Raw genomic sequence first — 23,463 nt, 5'->3', positions numbered from 1 at the left:
CAAAAACGCTACGAACTATGCACCAACCTAATTTTAATTGATCCCTTCTCTCTCTTCTCACACCATTTCAATTCTTCCAGATCTCCTTTCTGTTTCTTCTGTAGTTTTCCTCTGTCTGTCTATTCTGTTCCTGTTTAACACGGTCATACGTAAAATGTGACGTGTGACAGGCTCCTCACTCGAATTTATTTGAGTATGGATTGACTGTGTCTCACCACAACTGCTTTTGTATTTAATTGTTTGTAATTTACGCATAATTAATTCTTTAAAAGCATGCAAGTTTGCTGGCAAACAAAACGTTATTTCTTTATAATGTTTTCAGAACCTGTCGTCATATAGTTGTTGATATTGGTTTTTGCTCAGCGCTTAAATAAGTTCTGTGAATCGCTGGTTTTCGCGCTATCACTTATTTGATGTTGGGAAAGTTCCTCGTGAGTATACTTAATGTCAAGTTTCAGGTAATAAGAGTAAAGTATCTTTTATCCACATTCAATTAGTAGCTCACTCCATCGTTACAAGCACCAATTTGTATTTAACAAATGCATCTCAGCGGTATAATTTAAAACTAGAGATATCATTTCTCGCTTTTTTACTTCTCGTGTTTTAAATACTTCTTTCAGTATATGTAGTCATATGATTAAAACTTTAACATAAAGCGATTTTGAAATTAAATTTTTCTTAGACACAAAAAGGAACACGGATAACTCAGTAACAATTAACTGTCTCCGGAATAATTTCAGCTGGATTTGTCAACCACCAAAAATTACATTATTGTGCCACATATTAAGAAACTGTAACTCATGTAATAACTTGACCGCGGGAGTAGAAGGACTACATGCAACATTGAGTACATTTCATAAGTTTCAGGTAGTTTCATTGTTCAGTCGTAATGCCGCAGGAGACGCACTGCTTGGGCGGGCTCCGTGTTGTTTTTGCCAGCCGTCCGTCAGCTGAGTACTGAATCTGGCGATGTGGCAATACTGTGCTGCACGAAGAACAGTCTTCACCATTCGCCAGGTCCCTGCAACGTACATGCAAAATAAATAAATAAAAAAATAAAATAAAAAAAATACAACTATAAAATCATTAATTATTTTGATAACCTAACATACGAGGGGCGTTCAGAAAGTAAGCTCCGATCGGTCGCGAAATGGAAACGACTATGAAAATCCGATAAAGCTTTGCACAGATGTGTTGGGTAGTGTCTCTAGTATAACCCCAGTTAGCATCACGTCGCTCGTCTCATTTCTGAGCTCTCAGTGAGTGCGTAAGGATGTCTAGAAAATAGTGTCTGCCGCCAAGTACGAGGGCCTGGTGAGAAATTTCGCCTGAAGCTATGCAGCTAACATTACATAACTGTCGTGCTGTTTCTTCTTCAAGACAATTCTCAGCCGCATTCTGCAGGGGCAATGAAGATGCTCCTGCATCGTTTTCAAATGGAAATGTTAGATTACCCACAATACAGTCCGCAATTGTCTCCCCCTGAGTTTCATCTCTGGTCACATGAACCGCTGTCTTTGAAGACAACATTTTGACACAGACAACGAGGTGTAGGCCAGCGTGGAGAATTGGCGGAAAGCACTGGCGGCTGCCTTCTATGATGAGGCTATTGAAAAGTTGGTACAACGCTATGACAAAAGTCTAAGTCAGAATGGCGACTACGTAGAGAAGTAGCTGAAAGGTGTAGCTAATTGTTACAAGTAAAACGTTTCTGATGTTCACTGTGGTTTCAATTTGGCAATCAATCGGAGCTTACTTTCTGAACAGGCCTCGTACATCATACTGCACATTGTATACGCTTCAAAGTTCTTGGTGATACATCACGAATGCTGTATTACTGCGTAACCTACCCACTGGCCTCACAACATATGATCTCAGGAATTTACTGTGAACAGTTGCATAAGTGAATTTATGATCTTTTTCCAAACATGGGACATCTTCGCGATGTTACTATATACCACAGCATCTTTGTCACTCATATGTTTGTAAGCACTTTGTATTGTTTCAAAACATGTGGCGTGTGCTAGAAATCTTCTCTGTGACAAATCTAAAGTGTTCAGCAGGAAAAATTTACATGTGCAACGATAAGAATGCAGTGGAAATGTATTCACATCTTTTGGACGAATGTAATGAAAACAAACACTCGAAACCGACGTTTCACGTAAGTCACATCCAATGAAAATCTCTAACGCAGCCATCTGTGTGCCGTGCTTATAATTATGTATTATTTATATTTTAGGACAGTTAATCTGTAAGAAAACGTTTTAATGAAAGCATGAAAACCGTCTGAAGATGAATCATAACGATTCGAAACCGGTAACGGTACCCTTTGAATAAAGGAACTGAAAGTAAATTTGTGGCTGGTTGCTGTCTGAACACCATCAACATTTGTGTTTATATAATGGCCACGGTCTCCGACCATGTCATCATATGACAAAATTAGAATAAATTGTGCTGTTTCAAATCCTAGTAATTTTTTTTAGATTAAGAAGCAGTCGGGTTCGGGTTCTATAACCACTGTCAATAGCATTTGCTAGTCTTTTCTCATTTACAAGTTCCGTGATAAGTAATGCGTTATGCACGCTCTTACATTCCAGTTCTGGGGTCAGATCGTACAGTTTATAATTAAGTTTTCAGATACTGGTTTAGTGTATACTGATTGATGCAGGGCGAGGTAAAAGTGAGTTAACGGAAACTGCAATACAGTGTTGTGAAGTTTTAATGGATTATACGAAGCAATTTGTGCTACTTAACTTGTTCAAAGTGTCCTCCATTCTAACTAGATATTTAACACACAGTTTAAGCACTGATTTACGTGGGTGTTCAATAAGTAATGCAATTTTTTTTACTCGTTCAATTTCGGTTGAAAAAATGCGGAATTTGGTGCAGGCCTTCACGGTATATTTCCGCTGCAGACTCTGTAGTTCCATGAAGTTCCGATAGATGGCGGCTCTATACGTAGCCTTCGAAATGTGCGTTCCGAGCAGAGTGCTCGCATTGAGTTTCTTTTGGCGGAAAACCAGAACATCGCAGATATTCGTAGGCGCTTCCAGAATGTCTACGAACACCTGGCAGTGAACAAAAGCACGGTGAGTCGTTGGAAGGGGCGTCGGTCGTCTACATCTACATCGACATGGATACTCTGCAAATTACATTCAAGTGTCTGGCAGAGGGTTCATCACAATTCTCTATTATTCCAATCTCGTGTAGCGGCAACACCGACTCAAAGGAAGGCCTCGGCGCTTGTTCGTGACGCCACGTCAGCTAGGCACGGCGAACGCCAGGTCTGTTGCAGGCAGAAACGCCTGGGCGTGCTTATCGCTATAAATCTCTTATTTTTGAACAAAATGTTTGTTATTGTTTTGGACTCTGCAGTTTTATTTAGATGAAAGATTTTCTTACTATCGTAAAGCTACAAATGAAGATCATAGTTCTGTATTACTGAATCCTGTCGAAACATAGATCAGTATGAGAAGATGCTTTGCCTCATTGCAAGCTTCGGAAATTTTACATTCGAGTAACTATATTTACTTGATCCATTTTGTTATCGAAACTTACTCCAACCCCCTTACAATGAACTCGTTTCTTTTATTTATTTATTTATTTATTTATTTTCGTTTGACATCGTCACTGGAAATGTGAACTGATTTACATGTGTAAATGTCTAACTCTTGCCAGTCATTAGATTACAGTCGTTTTTAACGAAAGGAATTCTAAACAGGAAACAAAATAGCTTCATACATCGAAAATACTGCTGAGCTTAACCTTTTTTAAACATGCACATTAGAAAAGATAAATATTCCCCTCTTGCAACTGAAAGGAGAAACTTGATAAGATCAAAAAATTTTATTTGATAAAACAAGTATCTCTCTTTTACCTCTTCTTCTGTCCCCCACCCCCTCCCCCAACGTGTACAATCGCAAGATATTTTATTAGCATTCAGTGCTCCTCACCCCATAGTCAACCAAGATACCTAAAGAAGAGCACCAATATGTTCACAGTTTCTCGTAAAAGCAACCCAGTACAAACGTTACTTCCTCAGGTTTACAAATAAGGTGAAGAAGCACGAATTCTGTTGCTGCTGGACCATGAAGTTGTTTTTGTATGTCAATCCTTAAAACAGGTGGAAAATTAAGTTCAGGAGTACACTATTTGTTAAGAAGTGTAATTAATTGCACAATTCATTGAGTGCAGAAATCTCTCAGAACAATGTGTGTTGGTCAACTACCGCCAATAGTTCCACATTTTCCTGTGTCAGGGAGGGAGACACCACCATTTTGAGTATGCCTGCAACAGACCTGGCGTTCGCCGTGCCTAGCTGACGTGACGCCACCAACAAGCGCCGAGGCCTTCCTTTGCGTCGGTGTTGGTAGCGGGCGGAAAGAACAAACGCCTATATATTTCGTACGAGCTCTGGTTTCTCTTTTTTAACATGCTGATCCTTTCTCCCTATGTAGGTCGGCGTCAACATAATATTTTCGTATTCGGAAGAGAAAGTTGGTGACTGGAATTTCGTGAGAAGATTCCTCTGCAACGAACAACGCCTTTAATGATGTCCATCCAAAATCCTGTATCATTTCAGTGACATTATCTCCCCTATTTCACGATAATACAAAACGTGCTGCCCTCCTTCGAACTTTTACCGATGTACTTCGTCACTCCTATCTGGTAAAGATCCCACATGGCGCATACATCACAACAAGGTCGCACAAACCTGTCCGATTTCTCGCTTGCTGGCCGACTGTACACAGCCGTCATTCCTGAAATATTGGGACGTGCGGACACTCTCATTCCGAGAGATCGATGGATCACAATCAAACAACTGGCTGGTCAACTGGATGTCTCTGTTGAAGCTGACACACTTGTTCACTAATTGGGGTTCCTCGCCGCCTAACAAAAGACTGCAAAAAACTTACGATAATTTTTTTTTTTCGAACAATGTCACATGCGTTGAAACCGGAAAAGCGAGAGCAAACCACACTGCCTCTCCTCCGAATTTTAAAGTCGCTCCCTCGGCTGATAATGTAATGGCGACGGGCTTCGGGGGCCTCTGAAGAGGTTGTTGTGTTTGACGTCCCCTTTCATGATGCGATGATCAGCCCTGACGTGTATTGTGCTACCCTCAGGAAAGTGAAGAAAAAGCTTCAGCGTGTTCGTCGCCACAAAAATGCAAGCCAACTTCTCCTTCTCCGTGACAATGCAGGACATCACACAGTATGCGCACCCATTGTACTGTTCTTCCTCATCCACCCTACAGATCGGATCTCGCACCTTCCGACTTCCATCGGTTTGGCCCAGCGAAGGATGCACCCCGCTGGAAGCAATATCTCGATGATGCAGCAAGGCGTTGCCTCCGATGCCGACCAATAGAGTGGTACCATGGGACACACCTAGTAAGATGGCGCAAGGACGTCGCATAGAACGCAGGTTTTGTAACCGAAAGAGTGGGAAATAAATTGGTGTATTGGAACCCCGAGTAAAAACAACCTGCTTTCAGAAAAAAAATGTGTTGCATTACTGTCTAGCGCAATAATAACTTTTTTAGTGTTTGAAGGCACCTTTCTGCAGTCACGATCCCATCGGAAAAAATTAGGGCCTCTCACTCTTTTGCTGCATATTCCGACCCAAACGTTAACTCTAGAAACGTTTTACTCTTCCACAATCACAAATCGCAGATTTTTAGAATACGAATATGCGCAGTTTTATTTGTTAACTCATCCATTTAACTTAAAACTAGCTTTGTCAGACCATACACTGAGGTGCCAAAAGTCATGGGATTCCTCCTAATATAGTGTCAGACCTCGTTTTGCCCGGCGTAGGCCAGCAGCTCGATGCGGGATGGACTCGGTAAGTCCCCAGCAGAAATAGTGAGCCACGCTCCCTCCGTAGCCATCCATAATTGCTTTAGTGCTGCCATGCTGGATGTTGTGCACGAACTGACCTCTAGATTATGTCCCATAAATGTATCGAATGGGATTCATGTCGGGCGATCTGGGTGGCCAAACCATTCACTCGAATTGCCCAGAATGTTCTTCAAACTAATCGTGAAGAACTGTGTCCTTACGCATGACATAGTCGTTTGATTGATTGATTGTTTGATTTTAACAGGAGAGCTAAAACAGCTTAGGTCTGATCCGCCACTGCCTGCACCGAAACTAGGTTTATTGTGCGGTATCGCTCCTTGTATATCTAGTAAAGCCAACCAGTGCTCTTAAATAGTTCGAGGAGTCCCTCTACCAGTTTTTTGTTAGTCACAATTTCTTCAAGTCTAGTAGTCCCGAAGATTCTGTATCTTTTACTCTCCAATGCCATGCATTCGAAGATCAGGTGTGATGCAGTTTCTTCGCCACCACAGATCCTACATTTAGGGTCCTTTTCCATTATAACCATTGTCTGTAGGTGTTTTTTGAAGTTCCCATGGCCGGTCATCAGTCCAGTCACGAGTTTGATCTCTTTCCTGTTCGATCCCAGGATTACAGAGCTTCTTTTAAAACATGACTTGGGCGTCATTACCTTACCAAGTTTTGGTTTATGGACCTTAGTCCAATATCCTACGTGCTGTTTCCTAAGCCAGTTCCGTAGTTCTAATTTGATCATAGCCTTAGTGATTGTCAAGACAGGTTCCGGTCCAATAAATGGAGTTGTTGCCCCCATCCTAGCCAATCTATCGGCTTGTTCATTGCCACAGATCCCTGAGTGGCCAGGGACCCACACTAGGTCTACCCTACTGCTTCCCCCTAGCTCCACCAGAGCCCTGTGGCAATCTGCAACAATCTTAGATCTTGTTTCAGGAGCTGCCAATGATTTCAGGGCTGCCTGGCTGTCTGAATAGATGTAGATGCTACGGTCATTGTAGCACCTACTCATATTCTCCTCCACACGTGCCCTGACTGCAGTGATTTCGGCTTGGAATACAGAGGCCAGTTTCCCTAGAGAGATGATGCTCTCCAGTCTTGGCAGAACCCCGTACAACCCTGCCCCAACGCCTTGGTCTCTTTTCGACCCATCGGTGAACCAAACGATGTCCCCCGTACGGTGTCGAAGTGTTTTCTCCCACTGCTCCCTACTTCCAATTATTATGTTGTAAGGCTTGTACATAGTTGTTTGGAAACGTGAAGTCTACGAATAGCTGCAAACGGTCTCCAAATGGCCGAACATAACAATTTCCATTCAGTGGTCGATTCAGTTGGACCAGAGCGCCCAGTCCATTCCATGTTGACAGAGCCCACAGCATTATGGAGCCACCACCAGCTTGCAGAGTGTCTCGTTGACAACTTGGGTCCACGGCTTTGTGGGGTCTGCGCCACACTCTAACCCTACCATCAGCTCTCACCAACTGAAATCGGCACTCATCTGACAGGCCACGGTTTTCCAGGCGTCAAGGTTCCAACCGATATGGTGACGAGCCCAGGAGAGGCGCTGCAGGCGATGTCGTGCTGTTTGGCAAAGGCACTCGCGTCGATCGTCTGCTGCCATAACTCATAAACGCCTAATTTCGCCTCACTGTCACAAAGGATACGTTCGTCATACGTCCCAGAATGATTTCTGCAGCTATTTCACGCAGTGTTGCTTGTCTATTAGCACTGACAACACAACGCAAACGCCACGGTCGTTAGTCCGTCGGCCACTGCGTTATCCGTGATGAGACGTATTGGCCGAAATTTGGTATTCTCGGCACATTCTTCACACTGTGGATCTCGGAATATTGAATTCCAAAAAATGGTTCAAATGGCTCTAAGCACTATGGCACTTAACTTCTGAGGTCATCAGTCCCCTAGACGTAGAACTAGAGATGGGTCGAACTCGTTGATTCCCGTGAACTACTTCATTCATTTCACTCTTTGCCGTGAAGCGTTCAAATGAAGTAGTTTATTCGTGAAGTACGGAAGCCTGGCGAAGTTACCCAGTTCGCCGCTCAGCCGCGGCTACGCTCGCTTTGCCTCGCTCGTACAATAAAGGTTCGTAATACTTCATAATTTTACCAACAGATGGCCAACTATGCAGTAACGTGCACGCAACGTTTTACGCTCTTACAGCGTCTCAGCTAACTTAAATAGATCATGGTCGAACGGGACAAAGGAAAGATAAACAGAGAAGCCTGTCACATATAAAGAAGGTATTACATTTAATCTTGCTCGACATTTTCTCATGAAACGCCCAAAAAAGTCTTTATCAGCCAAGTGAAACATTATTTGTTGTATTCATGGACTGAAAAACTAGGGCTACCAACAAAATGCAGTCCAATTTCATGTTCCTTTTAAAATTTAATCCAAAATAGAGTGAGTATGTTTACCACTGTCACAAAGTCTATATATCTACGTTAAGTAATTATTCAGAAGTTTTCCTGTAGATTTTTTTTTGTTGAGAATAATATAACCCTCCAAATTCAAAACGTAAACTGTCACCTGTAGTAATTGGTACGATTTCAGGTAAAATCCCTCTTTCAGTGTTATTAACACAACTTTTATTTTCATGTTGGCTGTGCGTGCTCACACAGCCAGCCTCTTCGTTTGTATCTGTAATATTAATTTGTCCGAAAGCGCTGCCAACGGTAGGCTACCGGTAGACGCGAAGTATAACTGAACTGCACTAATAGTCACGGGTAATAATGTCAGCACTGCAGGGAGCAGCTGACGCTGCCTTCCCATCGCCCCTCACCTCCCCAACCCCTCGCGAACCTATAGTTTCCCACAAACGCCGCGCGATTCGTCGACAGGCAGTAGAGGGGGGACTGAAGTGAAAGGAGAATGAGAGACGTAGCGCCGATGTAATGGGATGAGGGAGAGGGGAAGAGAGTGAGTGAACTTGAAGAAAGTGTGGAGTGTGTTATCTGTGAAGAGTTTGAAGTACCAGTTCATTGAAATTGAGTGGTTAGTTCACAGTTCACTGGAGTGAAGCGTTCATTTGAACGACTCATTCACGAGCTCCCCATCACTACGTAGAACTACTTAAACCTGACTAACCTAAGGACATGACACACATCCATGCCCGAGGCAGGATTCAACCTGCGACCGTAGCAGCAGCTCGGTTCCGGACTGAAGCACCTAGAACCGGACGGCCACAGAGGCCGGCTTATTGAATTCCCTAGCCATTTCCGAAATGGACTGTTCCATGCGTCTAGCTCCAACTACCATTCCCCGTTGAAACTCTGTCAATTCCGTTCCTGCGGCCATAATCACGTCGGGAACCTTAGCGCAAGAAGTCGACACCACCAATTCACTGACCTACACCTAGTGTACGGAGTACTACAGCCATCGGCATATGTGCATGTCCCTGTCTCGTGACTTTTGTCACCTCAGTGTTGGATTGTTTTGTAAAAGTAGACAATCAGTTTGACTGTGGATCACATACCACACACAGAATCCACAGCTTAGATTAGGATCATTCACGTCTAGGGTTTGTAGGTAGGCAGGCTTATAAGGCTTCAGATGTGATGTTTTTAACAAAATTGTAGTTCCTTAGAATCTCTTCTTGCGTGTTGCTTGGGTGACTGAACGAATGCCCGTGCAGCGAGCTGCAGATTTTCTTCAGAGGCGACAAATTTTGGGTGGCCACACGTGGTAAGTCAGCTGCAAAAACTGACACCTCGAATCTTCGATTTAATTTGTAGATGTCCTGACTGCATCGTGGCTGTGGATGCAAGAACTTTTCAGCAAAAGATGGTATTACATCTTCATAATTTCGATGACATTCCCACCCCATCTGCTAAGCAAACACGCACTATTCCGTAGACAATTTTCTGTTCCTAATGTACACTTTTCACGCTTACATTGAATGCACAAATGACGCCACAGCTCAGATTATCACTTGTTAATAACAAAATAGTTCTGATCTCACTCTTTAAACAAATGTCACTGCACATAGTTTTCACGATTTCTCAATTAATTAATTAATTTATTTATTTAACCTGGCATTCTACTTATTTTACATTCATATGTTTTAGTAGGCATGTTAAACTACATCTAGTACAAAAACTGAAATAAACAATTACAAAGGCACACTTGGAAAAATACATACATATAGAGTTTATATTCGTAGATGATAAGTACTGCTAGCAGCAGGGAGTATGAGGGAGACTGATGGTGAAGGGAGGAGAAGAATAGACACATGATGGAACCTAATTAAGGAAATATAAAGGAAAAGAAGATTGCGTGGCTAATAGAGATAGATGAAGAGGAAGAAGAGAAAGGAGCAAGATAGGAGACTCTAGCTTTGCTATTTGACAGAGGAGAGGATTGGCCTTGTACATTAATTTTGTGGAAAACGCTATGAGGATGATAGTAGGAAATGCTTCAACTTCTTCTTAAAAGCAGCAGGGGACTGAATTTTGCGCAAGGTAAGGGGCAGTTTGTTCCAGAGGCGGACAGCGGCAACTGAGAAGGAGTTTGCAAAAGTTTTTGTTTTGTGAGTGGTCACAGTTAGGATATCAAATAAGAGTGACCTCGTGTTTCGATTATGATGGCATGAAAGGTTTTTAATCTCTGAAGCAAGGTACTAGGGTGCTTGCGTGACGAGGAGTCGGTGAAGTAGACATAGAGTGTGGTAGTCACGCAATTTGTCCGGCCGCAGCCACCCTAGCTCGGAGTATGAAGCACTAACATGATCATATCGGCGAATGTTGCAGGTGTAACGCACACAGGCATTCATGGTTAGCTCTAGCCGTCTTTTGTTTTCACTACTCATGTCTTGTTGAATCACGTCACAATAGTGGAGGTTCGGTAGAACGAGTGCTTGCACGAGCTGGCGTTTCAAGTCCTGTGGAATTACGTTCCGAAACGTTTTGAGAGCATAAGGGGACTTCTTCCGGCACACTGCGACTGTATTCTCCGCCCAGTTCAGATGCTCATCCAAAGTTACACCCAAGTTCTTAACTAATTAATTTGGGGAGATATTTAGTTCAAAACATGGCTCTAAGCACCATGGGACTTAACATCTGAGGTCATTAGTCCCCTAGAACTACTTAAACCTAACTAACCTAAGGACATCACACACATCCATGCCCGAGGCAGGATTCGAACTTGCGACCGTAGCAGCCGCGTGTTTCCGGACTGAAGTGTCTAGAACCGCTCGGTCAGAGCGGCCGGCAGATATTTAGTTGCTCATCTAAAATTTGAGTACGGATAGAAATGCGCAGCCGTTAATTGACTCTTGCCGCACTCAGTATAACAATTATATGTAGCCTGACATTACAGGAAACGGCAGAAAGAAATACACTCTTCATCAGCACCACTGCGAAGTGCATAGCAGAGGGTGTGTCCCGCTCTAGCAGTAATTAGTGTTTTTTCCCGTTCGATTCATGTACGGAGCGCGGGAAGAATAATCATTTAAATGCCTCAGTGCGCTCTGCAATTAATTTAATCATGACCCAATGATTCCTATGTGAGCGATATATAGGGCGGTTGTAGTACACTGACGGAAAAAAAAAATCGCAGCACCAGGAAGCAGTTGTGCGACGTAAACGAAAGTCGGTAGGTGTGTTTCTACATCTGGAAGATGTCTATTCAAATTTCGCGCTAGTCGCATAAGAATGGTGCTAGCAGCGTCATTATGAGGATACAAATCAGATTTGCTTTAAACACACGCTGTACCGGTTGTTAGTTACCCCTCGGACGTCGAGAGTCGATGTCAGTCAAGAACGCCTTTAAGGCGACAAAGACACCATTATCAATAGGAGTGAAAAGTCCGTGAAAAAATAAAAACTACTTACGTGCTTCGGGTAAACCTTTTTTACTTTTCGACATAGACTACTTTTAGACTTATACACTTCGTCCAACGCTGTTCTAATTTGTTGATTCCTTCCGAATAATAGGAATTGACCAAATCTGCAAAATAGCTACTAGTTGTAGCAATCACTTCCTCGTTGGAATAAAATCTTTGTCCCGCCAGCCATTTCTTCAAAATGGGGAACAAATAGTAGACCGAGGGAGCCAAATCTGGAGAATAGGGGGGATGAGAAACGAGTGGGAATCCTATTTCCATTAATTTTGCGACCACAACTGCTGAGGTGTGTGCTGGTGCATTGTCGTGATGGAAAATGACCTTTTTGCGGTCCAATCGCCGGCGTTCTTCTTGCAGCTCGGTTTTCAAATGGTCCAATAACAACGAATAATATGCACCTGTAATAGTTTTACCCTTTTTCAGATAGTCGATGAGGATTATCCCTTGGGAATCCCAAAAGACAGTCGCCATAACCTTTCCAGCCGAAGGAATGGTCTTCGCCTTTTTTGGTTCAGTTTCTCCCTTGGTAACTCATTGTTTAGATTGTTGTTTGGTCTCAGGAGTGTAGTAATGTATCCGTGTTTCATCCACAGTGACGAAACGACGCTTAAAATCCTGTGGATTCTTCCTCAACAGCTGCAAACCATCCTTGTAACACTTCACACGATTCCGTTTTCGGTCGAGCGTGAGCAATCGCGGAACCCATCTTGCTGATAGCTTTCTCATGTCCAAATGTTTATGCAAAATATTATGTACCCGTTCATTCGAGATGCCCACAGCACTAGCAATCTCACGCACCTTAACTCTTCTGTCATACATCACCATATCACGGATTTTATCAATGATTTCTGGAGTCGTAACCTCCACAGGGCGTCCAGAACGTTCAGCATCACTTGCGCCCGTATGGCCACTCCGAAAATTTTGAAACCACTTATAAACTGTTCCAATCGAAGGTGCCGAGTCACCGCAATGTTTATCAAACTTCTCTAGTCTCCTGAGGCGTTTTGCCTTTCATAAAGTAATGTTTAATCACGACACCAAATTCTTTTTCTTCCATTTTTTTATATCTCTTGACTTCCTTGATTCACACAAAGAAATAGACCAATATGGCTGAAACTTTGTGTGCGTTCTTTTCAAAGATGCTACTAACTAAACATGACCTCGATACGCACCGGTGGTGCCATCTCTCGGACTTTGCATGGACTTTGCAAACGCCCCTCGCAGTTTGACCGAGGTCGTGTAATAGGGCTACGATGTTCCTTCCGCGATACTGCAGAAAGACTTGGCAGGAATGTAGCCACTGTACATGTTTGCTGGCAGCGGTGGTCACGGGAAGGCTCCAGTCGACCACGTTGCATTACCGACAGGGAAGACCATCGTATTCGGTGTGTGGCTGTGGCGCATCGTATTGCAGCTGCAGCAGCAGCTTGAGCGGCAGATGGCATCACAGTGATGCAATGATCTGCTGCAAATCGGTTACTCAGAACAGCTCCGAGCAGGCGCCCTGTAGCGTGCATTCCACTGACCACAAACTCAAGCCATTTGCGACTTCGGTGATGCCAAGCGAGAGCTCGTTGGAGGGGAGGGCTGAGGTCTTTTGTGTTTTGTGATGAAACCGGGTTGTACCTCGGTTGTCAGTGATGGCCGTGTGTTGGTTAGGAGCAGCCCATTTGAGAGCCTGCAGCCAAGCTGCCTGCATACTAGGCACCTTGCACTTAAATCTGGAGTTACGGTCTGCTGGGATGCGATTTCCTGTGACAGCAGAGCCTCTCGCATCCTGACTGCAAATTTGTACGTCAGTCTGCTGTGCTACCGTGCACGAACAGGGGTGTTTTCTAACAGGATAACGCCTCCTTAATTATAGATGAGCGCATCGTGTGCGAAAGACCTGAGGCAGCTATTATTATTATTATCATCAGCAAGGTAATTAATGGAAAAACTAATGTTGTTGTGTTCTTCAGTCCTGAGACTGGTTTGATGCAGCTCTCCATGCTACTCTATCCTGTGCAAGCTTCTTCATCTCCCAGTACCTACTGCAACCTACATCCTTCTGAATCTGCTTGGTGTATTCATCTCTTGGTCTCCCTCTACGATTTTTACCCTCCACGCTGCCCTCCAATGCTAAATTGGTGATCCCTTGATGCCTCAGAACATGTCCTACCAACCGATCCCTTCTTCTAGTCAAGTTGTGCCACAAACTCCTCTTCTCCCAATCCTGTTCAATACCTCCTCATTAGTTATGTGATCTACCCATCTAATCTTCAGCATTCTTCTGTAGCACCACATTTCGAAAGTTTCTATTCTCTTCTTGTCCAAACTACTTATCGTCCATGTTTCTCTTCCATACATGGCTACACTCCATACAAATACTTTCAGAAACAACTTCCTGACACTTAAACCTATACTCGATGTTACCAAATTTCTCTTCTTCAGAAACGCTTTCCTTGTCATTGCCAGTCTACATTTTATATCCTCTCTACTTCGACCATCATCAGTTATTTTGCTCCCCAAATAGCAAAACTCCTTTACTACTTTAAGTGTCTCATTTCCTAATCTAATTCCCTCAGCATCCCCTGACTTAATTCGACTACATTCCCTTATTCTCGTTTTGCTTTTGTTGATGTTCATCTTATATCCTCCTTTCAAGACACTGTCCATTCCATTCAACTGCTCTTCCAAGTCCTTTGCTGTCTCTGACAGAATTACAATGTTGTTGTTGTTGTTGTGGTCTTCAGTCCTGAGACTGGTTTGATGCAGCTCTCCATGCTACTCTATCCTGTGCAAGTTTCTTCATCTCCCAGTACCTACTGCAACCTACTGCAACAACATCCTTCTGAAGGAAAAACTAATATCTGAAGAAAAATCACGTTTTAGTAAAGAATGATCACCTAGTGACAATGTTTTTACACTGCAAGGAGTTGTAGAAAAGAGATGAGATTTCAGTATGGAAACACATCTTGCCCTTGTGCATTCTGAGAAATCATTCGATAATGTGAATAGAGAAAGGCTATGAAATATCATGGCTGAACGAGGTTATCCATCTTACCTCGTAAATGCTAATAAGAATCTAACGCAAACAGATGTGGGAATTAAAATAACCAAGTCAATAATCACAACAAAGATGCTGTTGTCTCCAGCACTATTCAGTTACCAGCAAACGGTGAATTTTGAACAAAAGTGGAATTCATTTAGATCGCGACACTAGACTAAATGTAACTTTATCTGCAGATGACCCAACTCTAATTACAGAGAGTGAAGATGACCTTCAGATAGGTGTTTATAAGTTGCAGCAGATGGCCTCAGATTACAACGTAACATTGTAGGTAGATGAAACGAAAGCGATGGCATTTCAGGGCAGACAACCAGCAAGATTTAAAATAATCTTGAATAATAAGGTCTTGGAGCAAGTAAAATATTTGAAATATCTGAGATGCGACATCACTTACGAATATAACCATGATGTGGACCAGGGATTAAATAAATTAACTCACATATGTGGAATCATAAGGAGATGGGATCTAGACAAGTTAAAAGAACCAGAGGTTGTTGAGAGTTTCAAAGGGAGCATTAGGCAACACATGACTAGAACAAGGGAAAGGAGTACAGTAGAAGACGAATGGGTAGCTTCATGAGATGAAATAGTGAAGGCAGCGAACCAGGGAAAATACAAACGTTTAAAAAATGAGATTGACAGGAAGTGGAAAATTGTTAAGCAGGATTGGCTAGAGGACGAATGTAAGGATTTAGAAGCATATTACACGAACAATAATATTATCTTGGAACTCTTCCATTTGGTCCGTGTTTCATAGAAAAACAGTAATATCACAAATTGAGTCCGCCTTAATGCAAAACAACTTGTTACTAATTTATTTCTTTATTATCCCAAACTAGTTTCGGCGACAAATATCACCATCATCAGTGGTTTTTTAATCTTATTTATTGTATTCTACAGCATGTTTTAAGCAATTTTTGGCGCTGTTTGTGAGATATTTTCTGTGCTTTTTTTTTCTGTTGCCGTCTTTTTACTTAGCGAACATCATGTCATGTTCGTTGGATGATGTGTGGCTGCTTTTTACACAGAAAAACAAAACTTTTGCACTTTGTTTCTGTTCCAGAATATTACGCCATGGCGTGTAAAAAGCAGCCACACACCATCCAACGAACATGACACGATGTTCGCTAAGTAAAAAGACGGCAACAGAAAAAAAGAGCACAGAAAATATGTCACAGACAGCGCCAAAAATTGCTTAAAACATGCTGTAGCATATAATAAATAAGATAAAAAAACCCACTGATGACGGTGATATTTTTCGCCGAAACTAGTTTGGGATAACAAAGAAATAAACGAATAACAAGGTGTTTTGCATCAAGGCAGACTCAATTTTTGATATTACACAAGGGGACAGATAGATACCGACTACTGTAAAATTAAGGATGCCTTTGCAGAAAAGAGATGCAGCTATATGAACATCAAGAGCTCATGTGGAAAACCCGTGTTAAACAAAGAAGGGAAAGCTGAAAGGTGGAAGGAGTATGTAGAGGGACTACACAAAGGAGATGAACATGAAGGCAATATTATAGAAAGGAAGTGGATGTAGATGAAGGTGAGATGGAAGATATGATACTGTGAGAAGAATATGAGAGAGCTCTGAAAGATCTAAGTCGAAACAAGGCCCCAGGGGTACATGATATTTTGTCGGATTTGCTGATAGCCTTGGGAGAGCCAGCCATGACAAAACTCTTCCATCCGATGTGCGTGATGTATGAGACAGGCGAAATACCCTCAGACTTCAAGAAGTATTTCCAGTTCCAAAGCAGTTGCTGACACACAGGAGGCGCTACACTCATGGACTGTGCGGCTGGTCCCGGCGGAGGTTCGAGTCCTCCCTCGGGCATGGTTGTGTGTGTTTGTCCTTAGGATAATTTAGGTTAAGTAGTGTTTAAGCTTAGGGACTGATGACCTTAGCAGTTAAGTCCCATAAGATTTCACACACATCTGAACATTTTTTTGAACACAGGTGTGAAAATTACCGATCTATCAGTTTAATAAGTCACGGTTGCAAAATACCAACACGAATTCTTTGCAGAAGAATGGAAAAACTGCTAGAAGCAGTCCTCGAGGAAGATCAGTTTGGATTCCGGATAAGTGTAGGAACACGTGAGGTAATACCAACCTACGACTTCTCATTGAATATAGGCTAAGAAAAGGCAACCAACGTTTATAGCATTTGTAGACTTAGAGAAAGCTTTTGATCATGTTGGATGGAATACTCTCTTTGGATTTCTGAAGGTAGCAGAGGTAAAATACAGGGAACAAAGAAGGCAGTTATAAGAGTCGAGAGGCAAGGGTTGAGAAGGAATCGGACAGAGTCGTAGCCTGTACCTGATGTTATGCAATCTGTATATTGAAAGAGCAGTAACAGAAACCAGAGAAAAAATTGGAAGGGGAATTAAAGTTCAGGGACAAGAAAAAAATGAATGGAATGGACAATGTCTTGAAAGGAGGCTATAAGAACAACATCAACAAAAGCAAAATAAGGATAATTGACAGTAGTCGAATTAAATCAGGTGATTGTAATGGAATTAGATTAGAAAAATGGTTCAAATGGTTCTGAGCACTATGAGACTTAACTGCTGAGGTCATCAGTCCCCTAGAACTTAGAACTACCGGAACATAACTAACCTAAGGACATCACACACATCCATGCCCGATGCAGGATTCGAACCTGCGACCGTAGCGGTTGCGCGGTTTCAGACTGTAGTGCCTAGAACCGCTCGGTCACTCCGGCCGGCCTAGATTAGAAAACGAGACACTTAAAGTAGTAGATGAGTTTTGCTATTTGGGCAGCAAAATAACTGATTGAAGTAGAGAGGATATAAAATTTAGACTGCCAATGACAAGAAAAGCATTTCTGAAGAAGAGACATTTGTTTTCACTGAATATAGAGTTATTTGTAAGGAAGTCTTTTCTGAAGATATTTGTCTGGATGTAGCCATGTATGTAAGTGAAACATGGACGATAAACAGTTTAGAGAAGAAGAGAATAGAAGGTTTTGAAATGTCGTGCTACAGTGGAATGTTCAAGATTAGATGGGTCGATCACGTAACTAATGAGGAGGTACTGGACAGAACTCAGGAGATGACCAAAAGAAGGGATTGGTTGATAGGACACTTTTTGAGACAACAAAGGATCACCAGTTTAGTACTACATTGACGTGTGTTTGTGGGGTGAGGGGAGGGGGAGGGGAGGGTACACCAAGAGATGAATACAATAAGCAGATTCAGAACGATGTAGGTTGCAGCAGATATTCGGAGAAAAAAGTTTGCAGGACAAAGCCAGGAAGGAAATTCAGCTGAAGTTTTACGAAACAGCAGCAATAACAACCCTTACTTATGGAGGTGAAACATGGACAACAAGACGTCAAAAAAGTAGAATACAGGCTCAAGAAATGAGTTTTCTAAAAATATTGAAAGGATGTACAAGGGAAGATCGAAAAAGAAATGAAGATATAAGGAATGTTTTAAGAATATGTAACCTATACGTACAAATAAATGAAAATAGGAAGAAATGGAAGGAATATGTAGATCGTATGCATGGAGAAAGATTTCCGGTAATAAAGACTATCAGTTACAAATTCACTGGAGGACGAAATGTCGGAAGACCATACAAGAGATAGAGTACTGTAAGAGGCAATTTGCCTAATACGAGAAGTGAGAAGGAGGAAGAGGTCATTCTTATACAATATGAACAGGATTATGAAGCACAAACCAGGGATATAAAAATAACAGATGATCTGGAAGAAATAATTCCCAAATTGAAACAAATAGCTGAACAAGTTGCCCCTATAAATCCAAGGAAAAAACACCAGTGGTGGAACGATGAATGTGATGAAGCAGTGTTGGATCGACACCAAGCCTGGTTAAGGCATCAAAATGAAAAAACAGAAAAATCATATTTGGAACTCACAAAACAAAGGAAGACAACACAAAAAATAATAAGGAGAGTTAAACGTCAGTACCAAAAAGATATACTTCTAATGATAGAAACAAATAGTGAAAAAACAAACTCAAGAGACTATTACAAAATATTTGGCAGACAATTACAAAGATATGATCCTCTAACATTAATGTTAAAAGATAAAGATAATAACCTAGCCCATAGCAATAGTAAAAATACAGAAATTCTAGCAGAAACATTTAACAAGTTACTAAATTGTGAAGATCCCCCAGAACTTCTTCAGATAAACACAGAAACCCCAATTAAAACACCAGCAGAAAATACAAATCCACCTACAATTAATGAGGTCTACAGAGCTTTGAAAGAACTCAAAAACTACAAAGCAAGTGGAGAAGATCAAACATTTGCTGAACTTTGGAAATATGCAGCAGAACCAGTAAAGATAGCATTACACCAATGTATAGTAAAAATCTGGAATGAAGAGAAATTACCAGAAAATTGGACTACTGCTGTAATACATCCATTACATAAGAAAGGAGAAAAATCAAATCCAGACAACTATAGAGGAATTTCCCTTTTGGACTGCACGTATAAGATCATGTCAAGAATACTATACAACCGCTGTAAAGATCAACTAGAACTGGAACTGGGAGAATATCAAGGAGGATTTAGATCCTGGAGAAGCTGCCCAGAACAGATAATCACCTTGAAGTTAGTTATGGATGTCTACAAAAGAAGGCAAAAACAACTAGTCATAACCTTTGTAGATTTCAAAAAGGCGTATGATTGCATCCATAGATCTTCAATGATGAAAATATTAAGGAATTTTGGACTTCATCCTAAATTAATAAAAATGATACAGTTAACCTTAACAAACACCAAATCCAAAGTAAAATTTAGAGGAGAAATATCTGAACCATTTACGGTTAAAACAGGGTTGAGACAGGGAGATTGTTTATCACCATTGCTATTCAATTGTGCTCTTGAATATGTAATGAGAGAATGGTACAAGGAAAATCCTATGAATATTAAAATTGGAACTAAGAAAGATAAAATAAACCTAAATTGCTTGGCATTTGCTGATGACCTAGCATTACTAGCTAATAATATTCAGGAAGCCACGAAACAAATAACAAGCTTACAAAATATAGCACAAAAATTAGGACTCCAGATATCATTTGAAAAGACTGAAATAATGGTAACGGATCCACTTGTAATAGATCACATCACAGTGAATAATAGGGAAATTAAAATAGTGAAACAATTTAAATACCTGGGTGAAATTATAACACATAAATTGGACGAGAAACCTTCATGGCGAGCAAGAACTAATAAAATGATAAAAGCTCAAAAACTAACATGGTCTACGTACAATAAAAAATGTCTATCAATTAAAACAAAATTAAAACATTACAAGACGGTCGTTCAACCAGAGGTTACATACGGAAGTGAAACTCTTTTTAAAGTCACCCAGAAAAACAGAATTGACAAAATTTTAAAAGTAGAGAGAAGAATTGCTAGAACATGCATAAATAAGAAATATCAAAAAGCTGGGCAATGGCGGATAGTTCCAAATGAAGTGGTATACAGAGAACTGGAGCCCATCACTGATACTATACGAAAGAAAAGGATCTCTTTTTGCGGTCACATTCTGAGGACACCAGAAACCAGATTATCAAGGAAAATTATTGAGAAACTCTGGAAGTTGAAACAACAAGGAGGATGGCTTAAGGAAATAAGAGAGGATATGGAAGAACTGGAAATAACCCTGGATGATTTGCAGAACAAAACGCCAAATTTAAAGAAGTTGAAGGACACAGAAATAAGATTTAAACCAAAAATTGACAAACGACATACAATGAAAAGGGTATTTACAGATACGGAACGACGAAAAGCATCGGAACGAATGAAGAGATACTGGGCCACTCGGAAGGGGAAAATACCAAAGAAGAGGACCAGAAATGATTGACTGAAGTGGTCCAATGAGGCCGTAAAAGCAAAAGAAGAAGAAGAACAGGAAAGGTCTTGAAATGCGAGCGAACGCACACACACACGGCCAGCTGAGCTTCCTGGCCGCCCCTGTGATCCTGTTGTGGCAGCTACCGCGCCGACACGTTTACGTCGTCCGCCGGAGCTCCCTGGGGAACAGGTCCCGGCGCCCAGCTGTCTGCTGCCCTTCCTGTGGGAACTCCGCCTGCCGGTCCCGTGACGTCATCCACTGCGCCCCGTTGCATGCGGAGACCTCTCCGCCTGCCGAGCGTGCAACCCGCAAAACACAGGCGCGACGCACTCCTCCGGAAAGGTAGGGGAGAAATTGCAGAGCGTAGGATGTTAAGGATGGGGGATCTGGTTAAATTCAATGAACCAGACGGTGTTGTTAGTTTCAAATGCAGCATTACGCAATGGTGGACTGAAACAGAGGAAAGGAATATCTTAGAGGACGGATTGTTGTTGTTGTTGTGGTCTTCAGTCCTGAGACTGGTTTGATGCAGCTCTCCATGCTACTCTATCCTGTGCAAGCTTCTTCATCTCCCAGTACCTACTGCAACCTACATCCTTCTGAATCTGCTTAGTGTATTGATCTCTTGGTCTCCCTCTACGATTTTTACCCTCCACGCTGCCCTCCAATGCTAAATTTGTGATCCCTTGATGCCTCAAAACATGTCCTACCAACCGATCCCTTCTTCTAGTCAAGTTGTGCCACAAACTTCTCTTCTCCCCAATCCTATTCAATACCTCCTCATTAGTTACGTGATCTACCCACCTTATCTTCAGCATTCTTCTGTAGCACCACATTTCGAAAGCTTCTATTCTCTTCTTGTCCAAACTGGTTATCGTCCATGTTTCACTTCCATACATGGCTACACTCCATACAAATACTTTCAGAAACGACTTCCTGACACTTAAATCTATACTCGATGTTAACAAATTTCTCTTCTTCAGAAACGATTTCCTTGCCATTGCCAGTCTACATTTTATATCCTCTCTACTTCGACCATCATCAGTTATTTTACTCCCTAAATAGCAAAACTCCTTTACTACTTTAAGTGTCTCATTTCCTAATCTAATCCCCTCAGCATCACCCGATTTAATTTGACTACATTCCATTATCCTCGTTTTGCTTTTGTTGATGTCATCTTATATCCTCCTTTCAAGACACTGTCCATTCCGTTCAACTGCTCTTCCAAGTCCTTTGCTGTCTCTGACAGAATTACAATGTCATCGGCGAACCTCAAAGTTTTTACTTCTTCTCCATGAATTTTAATACCTACTCCGAATTTTTCTTTTGTTTTCTTTACTGCTTGCTCAATATACAGATTGAATAACATCGGGGAGAGGCTACAACCCTGTCTCACTCCTTTCCCAACCACTGCTTCCCTTTCATGCCCCTCGACTCTTATAACTGCCATCTGGTTTCTGTACAAATTGTAAATAGCCTTTCGCTCCCTGTATTTTACCCCTGCTACCTTCAAAATTTGAAAGAGAGTATTCCAGTTAACGTTGTCAAAAGCTTTCTCTAAGTCTACAAATGCTAGAAACGTAGGTTTGCCTTTTCTTAATCTTTCTTCTAAGATAAGTCGTAAGGTTAGTATTGCCTCACGTGAGCCGGCCGAAGTGGCCGTGCGGTTAAAGGCGCTGCAGTCTGGAACCGCAAGACCGCTACGGTCGCAGGTTCGAATCCTGCCTCGGGCATGGTTGTTTGTGATGTCCTTAGGTTAGTTAGGTTTAACTAGTTCTAAGTTCTAGGGGACTAATGACCTCAGCAGTTGAGTCCCATAGTGCTCAGAGCCATTTTTTTTTGCCTCACGTGTTCCAACATTTCTACGGAATCCAAACTGATCTTCCCCGAGGTCCGCTTCTACCAGTTTTTCCATTCGTCTGTAAAGAATTCGCGTTAGTATTTTGCAGCTGTGACTTATTAAACTGATAGTACGGTAATTTTCACATCTGTCAACACCTGCTTTCTTTGGTATTGGAATTATTATATTCTTCTTGAAGTCTGTGGGTGTTTCGCCAGTCTCATACATCTTGCTCACCAGACGGTAGAGTTTTGTCATGACTGGCTCTCTCAAGGCCATCAGTAGTTCTAATGGAATGTTGTCTACTCCCGGGGCCTTGTTTCGACTCAGGTCTTTCAGTGCTCTGTCAAACTCTTCACGCAGTATCGGAACTCCCAATTCATCTTCATCTACATCCTCTTCCATTTCCATAATATTGTCCTCAAGTACATCGCCCTTGTATAAACCCTCTTTATACTCCTTCCACGTTTCTGCCTTCCCTTCTTTGCTTAGAACTGGGTTGCCATCTGAGCTCTTGATATTCATACAAGTGGTTCTCACCTCTCCAAAGGTCTCTCTAATTTTCCTGTAGGCAGTATCTATCTTACCCCTAGTGAGACAAGCCTCTACATCCTTACATTTGTCCTCTAGCCATCCCTGCTTAGCCATTTTGCACTTCCTGTAGATCTCATTTTTGAGACGTTTGTATTCGTTTTTGCCTGCTTCATTTACTGCATTTTTATATTTTCTCCTTTCATCAATTAAATTCAATATTTCTTCTGTTACCCAAGGATTTCTATTAGCCTTGGTCTTTTTACCTAATTGATCCTCTGCTGCCTTCACTACTTCATCCCTCAAAGCTACCCATTCTTCTTCTACTGTATTTCTTTCCCCCATTCCTGTCAATTGTTCCCTTATGCTCTCCCTGAAACTCTCTACAACCTCTGGTTCTTTCAGTTTATCCAGGTCCCATCTCCTTAAATTCCCACCTTTTTGCAGTTTCTTCAG

Source organism: Schistocerca nitens, chromosome 12 (assembly GCF_023898315.1).
Source record: "Schistocerca nitens isolate TAMUIC-IGC-003100 chromosome 12, iqSchNite1.1, whole genome shotgun sequence".
Taxonomy (NCBI): domain Eukaryota; kingdom Metazoa; phylum Arthropoda; class Insecta; order Orthoptera; family Acrididae; genus Schistocerca; species Schistocerca nitens.
This window is presented reverse-complemented; position numbering follows the sequence as displayed.